The following is a 6866-nucleotide window of genomic DNA, read 5'->3' as shown; positions in this document are numbered from 1 at the left end:
AAAGTGTGGAGAAAAGGGAACACTTCTACATTGCTGGTGGGAATGCAAACTTATACATTCCTTTTGGAAAGACATCTGGAGAACACTTAGAGAACTAAAAATAGACCTGCCATTTGATCCTGCAATTCCTTTATTAAGTATATATCCAGAAGACCAAAAATCACATTACAACAAAAATATTTGTATCAGAATGTTTATTGCAGCCCAATTTATAATTGCTAGGTCATGGAAGAAGCCTAAGTGTGCATTGATCCACGAATGGATCAAGAAACTGTGGTACATGTACACCATGGAATATTATGCAGCCATAAAGAAAGATGGAGACTTTACCTCCTTCATGTTTACATGGATGGAGCTGGAAAATATTCTTCTTAGCAAAGTATCTCAAGAATGGAAGAAAAAGTATCCAATATACTCAGCCCTATTATGAAACTAATTTATAGCTTTCAGATGAAAGCTATAACCTAATTATAGCCTAAGAATATGGGGAAGGGGGTGGTTTTGTGGAAGGAGGGTGATTGAAGGGATCACCTCTATGGTTTATCTCACAAGGGTGCAAGTGAATCTTTCTAAAAGTAGAATATAAATGTCTTAACACAATAACTAAGAAAATGACATGAAGGCTATGTTAACCAGTTTGATGGAAATATTTCAAATTTATGTGAAATCACCACACTGTACCCCATGATCGCATTAATGTACACAGCTATCATTTAATAAAAAAAAAAACCTTAAAAAAATTTAAAAAAATTTTTTTTTGTATTTATACATCTCTACAATTTTTGTTGCTTTTTATTCTTTTCTGTAGATATCTAATTTATTGACATTTTCCGATAGCCTAAAGAACTTCTTTTAACATATGTTGTAATATAGACAACTCAACTCAGTTTTTATCTGAAACTATTTCTATTTCACATGTGAGAAATATCTTTGCTGCATTAAAAATGTTGAAATTGACATAATTTTTCACTGAGATTAATTTAAGGGACTACTCATTGTTTCTTACAGATTTCTATCAATATCCATATGAAGTTTGATGGAGGTCCCCCTTACCTAGGGCTGAAGACAGACCCCATTTTCTGAGTCTAAACAGACTTGTAAACCTGTCTGATCAGCCTGAGCAAATGTTCTATCTAAACCCCAATCCTGAGGAGTCATCCACACTAAACAAGACCACATTCCTACACATCGGCAGCGTTAAAATTAACATCTGGCCACAGGCTCCTGGCACCAAACAGCCATGATATGTTTCAGACACATATTCCATCTCCCCAGGCCTTATGCCTTTAGGGTAGGAAAACAGCCCAAACAGGCCAAACAGGCCACCCTCTCGGGAGCTGCCTCTGCTGCACTGGAGGCTTTCCTCTTTCCTTCCTCTTCTCTCTAATGAAATCTAGCCTGATGCTTACACGTGATGGCCCATGAATTCATTTCTCAGATTTCTGAGACCTAGGCCCCACCACAGAACTTTGATAACAATTTCAGCAGCAGAAATGTCTGTAATTGTTGGCTTATTATAGATTATCTTCATTCAGTTAAGCCCTGGCATAATATCATGGACTTTTACAATCATAAAAGTCTTAATAAAGATTTTTTTTGTCTTTTATAGAACCTTTATTAAATATGTTTTTATCAATGTCCCTCACATGAAGATTCATAATGCTATTTGAATTTTGAGACAGTAAATGTTTATGTAAATGGGACAAATATGGGTGATTTCTGGAATAGTGCTTAGGCATTTTGGCTACACCAAGGTAAAGATGAAACATAAATAGAAGAAAAACATGTATGTTAATTACACTAAAATTTTAAATTTGGGGGCTTAATTAAGTAATTAATTTATGTATATATGTATTTATTTATCCTTTGAGAGAGAGTCTCACTTTTCCCCACACTAGAGTGCCATCCTATCACTTTAGCTCATAACAGCCTAAAACTCCTGGACTCAAATAATCCTCCTGCCTCAGCTCCCAAGTAGCTGGGACTACAAGCACTCACCAGGACCCAGTTAGGTTTTGTACTTTTAGAAGAGATGGGGTCTCTCCTGTGCTCAGGCTGGTCTTGAACTCCTGAGTTCAAGGGATCCACCTGCCTTGGCTTCCCAGAGTATTAGGATTACAGGTGTAAGCCGCTGCAGTGGGCCTGTGGGACTTATTTTAAAACACAATTGAAAAATAGACTTAAAATCGATGTCCCTAAACTTCTTTCTTTCTTTTATGTGTCCAAAGTATATTTACTGAATAGCTAATATTAGGAAGGCATTTATACTGGGGTGAATTAAACATTCATCTAACCTTAAAGAGATTTTCACTCATTACAGAAAGTTAGATAAATTCACATATCTCTAGAGTCCAAAGTAAATGTAATCTCTGTCACAAGAAGTATATTTTGAGGAAATTGGGAGAAGAAGGCAGTTATTTACAGTGAAGTTTTCACACATGATGTTATAGATAATGCAGACTTGGAAGAAAAGAAAGGGTATAGGAAGTTCAAAATATAGATGAGAAGAAAGCATTAGTGTTACGCTCATAAATTACCATATTGTTTTATTTTGAAATGATACTAATGACCTTAAGATTTAGTGCTGGTAGGAGACAACTAGCATGGTATATTTCACTTTGGAGAAACTGATATAAGGTGTGTTCTTGTGAATGCATTTAATATTTTTGGAAGAATGATCATTACATGTGTTGTCCATGTACATTTTAATTATAATTATAGTATTTAAATTGGGATATAATAAATTCTAACCAATCTCCTTGTTGAGTTGGGTAGCACATACACTACCCTTCTTTCTCACTTAAGGCAGTAAACATTCCCTTTATTTCACTGTATGCTATGATCCTCTACAAGATTTGCCATGAGAGTGGTTGGAAAGGTTTTATTCTTGTCCTGGGACCATTTACACATTATTAGGGAAAGAACTCTATAACTGGGGATTAGGAAGAGGACCTGCTGGCTGGTAAACTACCTTGCAACTCATCCTGTAATCATAAGATGAATGACATGCTCATTTATTTCTTTTGAAATACTTATTGGACACAGCAGTAGAATTTTCCCTGGAGCAAATAGCCGTGCAATTCTTGCTTCAGTTTAATAGAACTCCTTGGCCTCAGGGATCACGCTAACTGGGGATTCCACTTGCACAGGTATGTGACACAGCCAAGGAAGAAAGCAAAGGTGAACTCTGCCTTTGCCTGCCCAAGTCTCTGTGGGCGACCTCTCAATAAAGGAGGAAAACTGTTTGAAGCAGTAGCAGTTGCTGGCTGACATAGTGACCAACTGAAGTCCTTAGAGGAAAGAAAGATATTGGGAGAGGTGTTTAAACCCTGCCTGACTTGTTTACTAATTCAGGCATTCAGTTTCTCTGCTTGGGAAATTATGGACATACAGGAGCCTTGGGGGAAGACGTGAGCCTTGGTTTTTCTGAATGCAAAAATAAAAGCTGGAGTTTTTTAATTTGTAGACGTTCTAACATGTCACATTTATTATGCTATTAAAAAATTTTTATATGCAATGGACAATGAGGTATCCTTAGGACACATGAACTCTTTTATCCTAAGGTACAAAATTCATTTCCTCAGGCTCAGCTTTCTTTTACCTGACTTATGTCACATAAAGACTGTAAGTTTCATGAAGGCAGGGATTTTATCTGGCTCATCGTTGTCTCAATGGTGTCTGAATTAATGCCTGATTTGAAAGCCAGTGTTCAACAAATATGTCATGCAATTAACTACTCAACCACATGCTCAATTATACTCACTTAGTAGATATTTCACAGTGCATAAAATTTCCCCCAATTTAACGAACTGCTAGTATCACAATCAATACAACTGTAATCCTCTTCCACCTAATTTCTCTGTAGTGAGAGTGACAAATCAAATGGAAAACTTCAGGATCATGTATTAATCATTAGTATTTGAAATATGCAATTCACTCATCCAAAATTTATTGACTTCCTTCAGCAGTACCACACAGATAACACCAAAATCCATAAGTCATGGGCCTCTACCTGACATAAAATATTTTCTGATATCGAGTAAGAATTGAATAATTAATAGCTTATTATGTATCAAGCAATTGTCCCAGTCATTCATCTGAACTTTTAAATCTATTATTACATTAAAAACATTAAGGTGGGTGTTCTTACTACCTTTAAGAGCAAAATGGTGCTTTAACTTTATGAAGAGAAAAGGTTTGAACGTGGGGACACAAACACAACTTGCCCCCAAACATCCAATAGTCCGAGAATAAAGTTTTGGAATTTCATTCTTATGTTTATCAATCATTCATTGTAAGACAACTTTGAGCTGTCCTAAATCGCCAATATGGATGAGGCCCCACTTATGTTTGTGGCTGTCCGAGGAGCTAAGACAATGGCTGTTAAAACAAGCAGACATGAGGAAACACATTTCACTATTGTTCTAGCCTGTTGTGCAGATGGAACTAAGCCACCACGTATGATCATCTTTAAAGAAAAAATGTTTCCAAAAGAAAATATTCCAAGCGAGTTATTGTCCATGTGCACGGAAAATCATGGATGACTAAAGTAGGCATGAAAATTCGATTTAACAGATCTGCACATGAAGGCCTGGAGGATTACTTAAAATACCAGCTTTAATTATTTTTGATCACTTCTAAGCCCATGTTACACAACATGCAAAAGCATGAATTTGGGTGACTTGAAAACCCAACTTTCTGTGATATGTGGTGGGCTAACCAGCCAACTAATTACAACCTCTTGACGTGTCAGTTAATGTGCCCTAATGCAGAAAAAGTGGACGTTGTGGATGCAGCCAGCGGGTCATGATTTAACACATAGACGCAGAGGCAAGAAAACATCCATTTGCTCAGGTTTGTGACTGGATCCTGAGATCATGGAACCATGTTCAAGAAGGAAGTGGTTGTGAAATTATTTAAAAAATGCAGTATCAGAAATGCTATATATGGAACTGAGGATGACGAAATTTACCAGGATGAGGAAAGTGACTCTTCAGAAAATGCCAGTAATGTAGAAATTGAAGATGATACTTCTGATATTGATAGTGATGAATAGTTCTTGGACTTCTGTGATGGGTACCTATCGTAAGTTAGGTACTGACATAAAAGTTCTTGAACTTTGTGTCTGATCTTGTGTTTTGTAATTATTTGTTCCCTAAAATTTCTTTTACCATAATGTGTGTCAAAAAATAAACACTAAAATTCATTTACAACATAAAAAAGTACCTAAATATAAATAAATAAAATGTTTAAATTAAAAAATGGAAACAAAAGATTTTTCCTAAAAATTTGGGCCAAAAATGTGAGTGAGCTTTTTATATGGCAGTCCATTATACCTGGCAAAATATGGTAGTTTCCGAATATTATTCAATTACTTTGGGATTCGAGTAAAATCCAGAGCCTGAACTCTGAATACTGCTATGGTGGTTGTTCTTATTACTGCATACCACTTAAGATTTTTAAAAAATCTTTTGGTTGTATATGTAAAATCAACAACAACAATGAACTAAGGATCTTGAGCTAAATTGTTCCTCACTGGGGTTTTTTCAGAGTTAGGAAATGTTCACAGAACTTATGAGTCAAAGCCAAAAGGAGGCTTAGTTACCAATTAGGGCCTGCTATGGAAAAGGCATTTGTTATAATGGTTCTTAAGAAGATAAACCTAAATGGTGAAGAATCCAGGCTTTCAGCTCTTGAAACAAATCCACTGATGTCTTTTCCTCTAGGTTTTACTCTCATCTCAGCAGACTGGCCCCTATCTGCTTCTCTCGCATTTTATTCTATTTCATTTTGCAATGCTTTAGGTATGTTGGAGATAACTCTATCTTTTTTTGCATCCTTCCCCTTCAACTGGCTAATACATTTATAATAGTAATTTGATTAAGTAAAAGCTTGTTCTCTGAGCTGTGAATCCATGTGAAATAAATAAGCACTTTAGAGAATCTAGTGAGTGATTTTTACTATGTAAAAACAGTGAAAGGGCTTGGTTAGAGCATCTGATCAATAGACTTCTAATCAGTTACCAAAAGGCTGGTGTTGGTGTCTAAGAGCTGAGGAAAGGTGTCCTGGAATGAGGAGCAGGTGCTCCCACATGTAATTTATAAAAATGTTTCCACTGCTAAGTTTATAGTCAAGGTCTGGTAACTACCTTTGCTCAATTGACACAGGCCTATTTAGGGGGAAAGCATTATCGCCATAAAGGAGGTAAGAAAATGATTTGGCTAGTGGTACTGACGAGTTTAAATTTGATGCATAAAATGAGAAGAGTCAGTGGATTATTTTAGGTGAAATATTTAAAGGGTTAAAGAAAATATAAAGGAGAAATGAGGAGAGGGCTTAGATATAGTACAATGAGAGATATTTGCATCAAATTATACTTGATGCCATATAAGTGGCTAAGACCAGTGTGACAAGGTAGAAAGGATATGAAGAGGGAGAAGAGAAGACAGTGATGGTCAGGGTTAGGGCTGGGTAAGACAGTCCTAAAAGGGAGGAAAAAAGAAGACCAAAAAGTACCAAGTGATAGTCTAAAGAAATTAGAGAATAATTAAAAGTCTCCTAATTATTACCAAATACATGGGTCGTTATGAAAGTTTTGAGATACACGAAAATCAAGAAATGTAAAATCTATGTGGGCAGAAACAAAGGAAGCCCTTCCATCAACACCAATAAGCTGAGCAAGCTGAAACTTGCAGGAGTGAATCACAAAGGATGCAGTTAACTGTGTTTCTTGGAAGTGAAATAATGAACCCTAACATGCTCTGTCTCAAAACTTTCATAGTGACCTATGGACCACAGCTGGAATTTTTGTTTATTTAAATAATAACTCTTACATCTAACCTCCCTTTCCTGCAATCCAGTGTTTC

Source organism: Otolemur garnettii, unplaced genomic scaffold (assembly GCF_000181295.1).
Source record: "Otolemur garnettii isolate 467f Iridium unplaced genomic scaffold, OtoGar3 scaffold00163, whole genome shotgun sequence".
NCBI lineage: Eukaryota > Metazoa > Chordata > Mammalia > Primates > Galagidae > Otolemur > Otolemur garnettii.
This window is presented reverse-complemented; position numbering follows the sequence as displayed.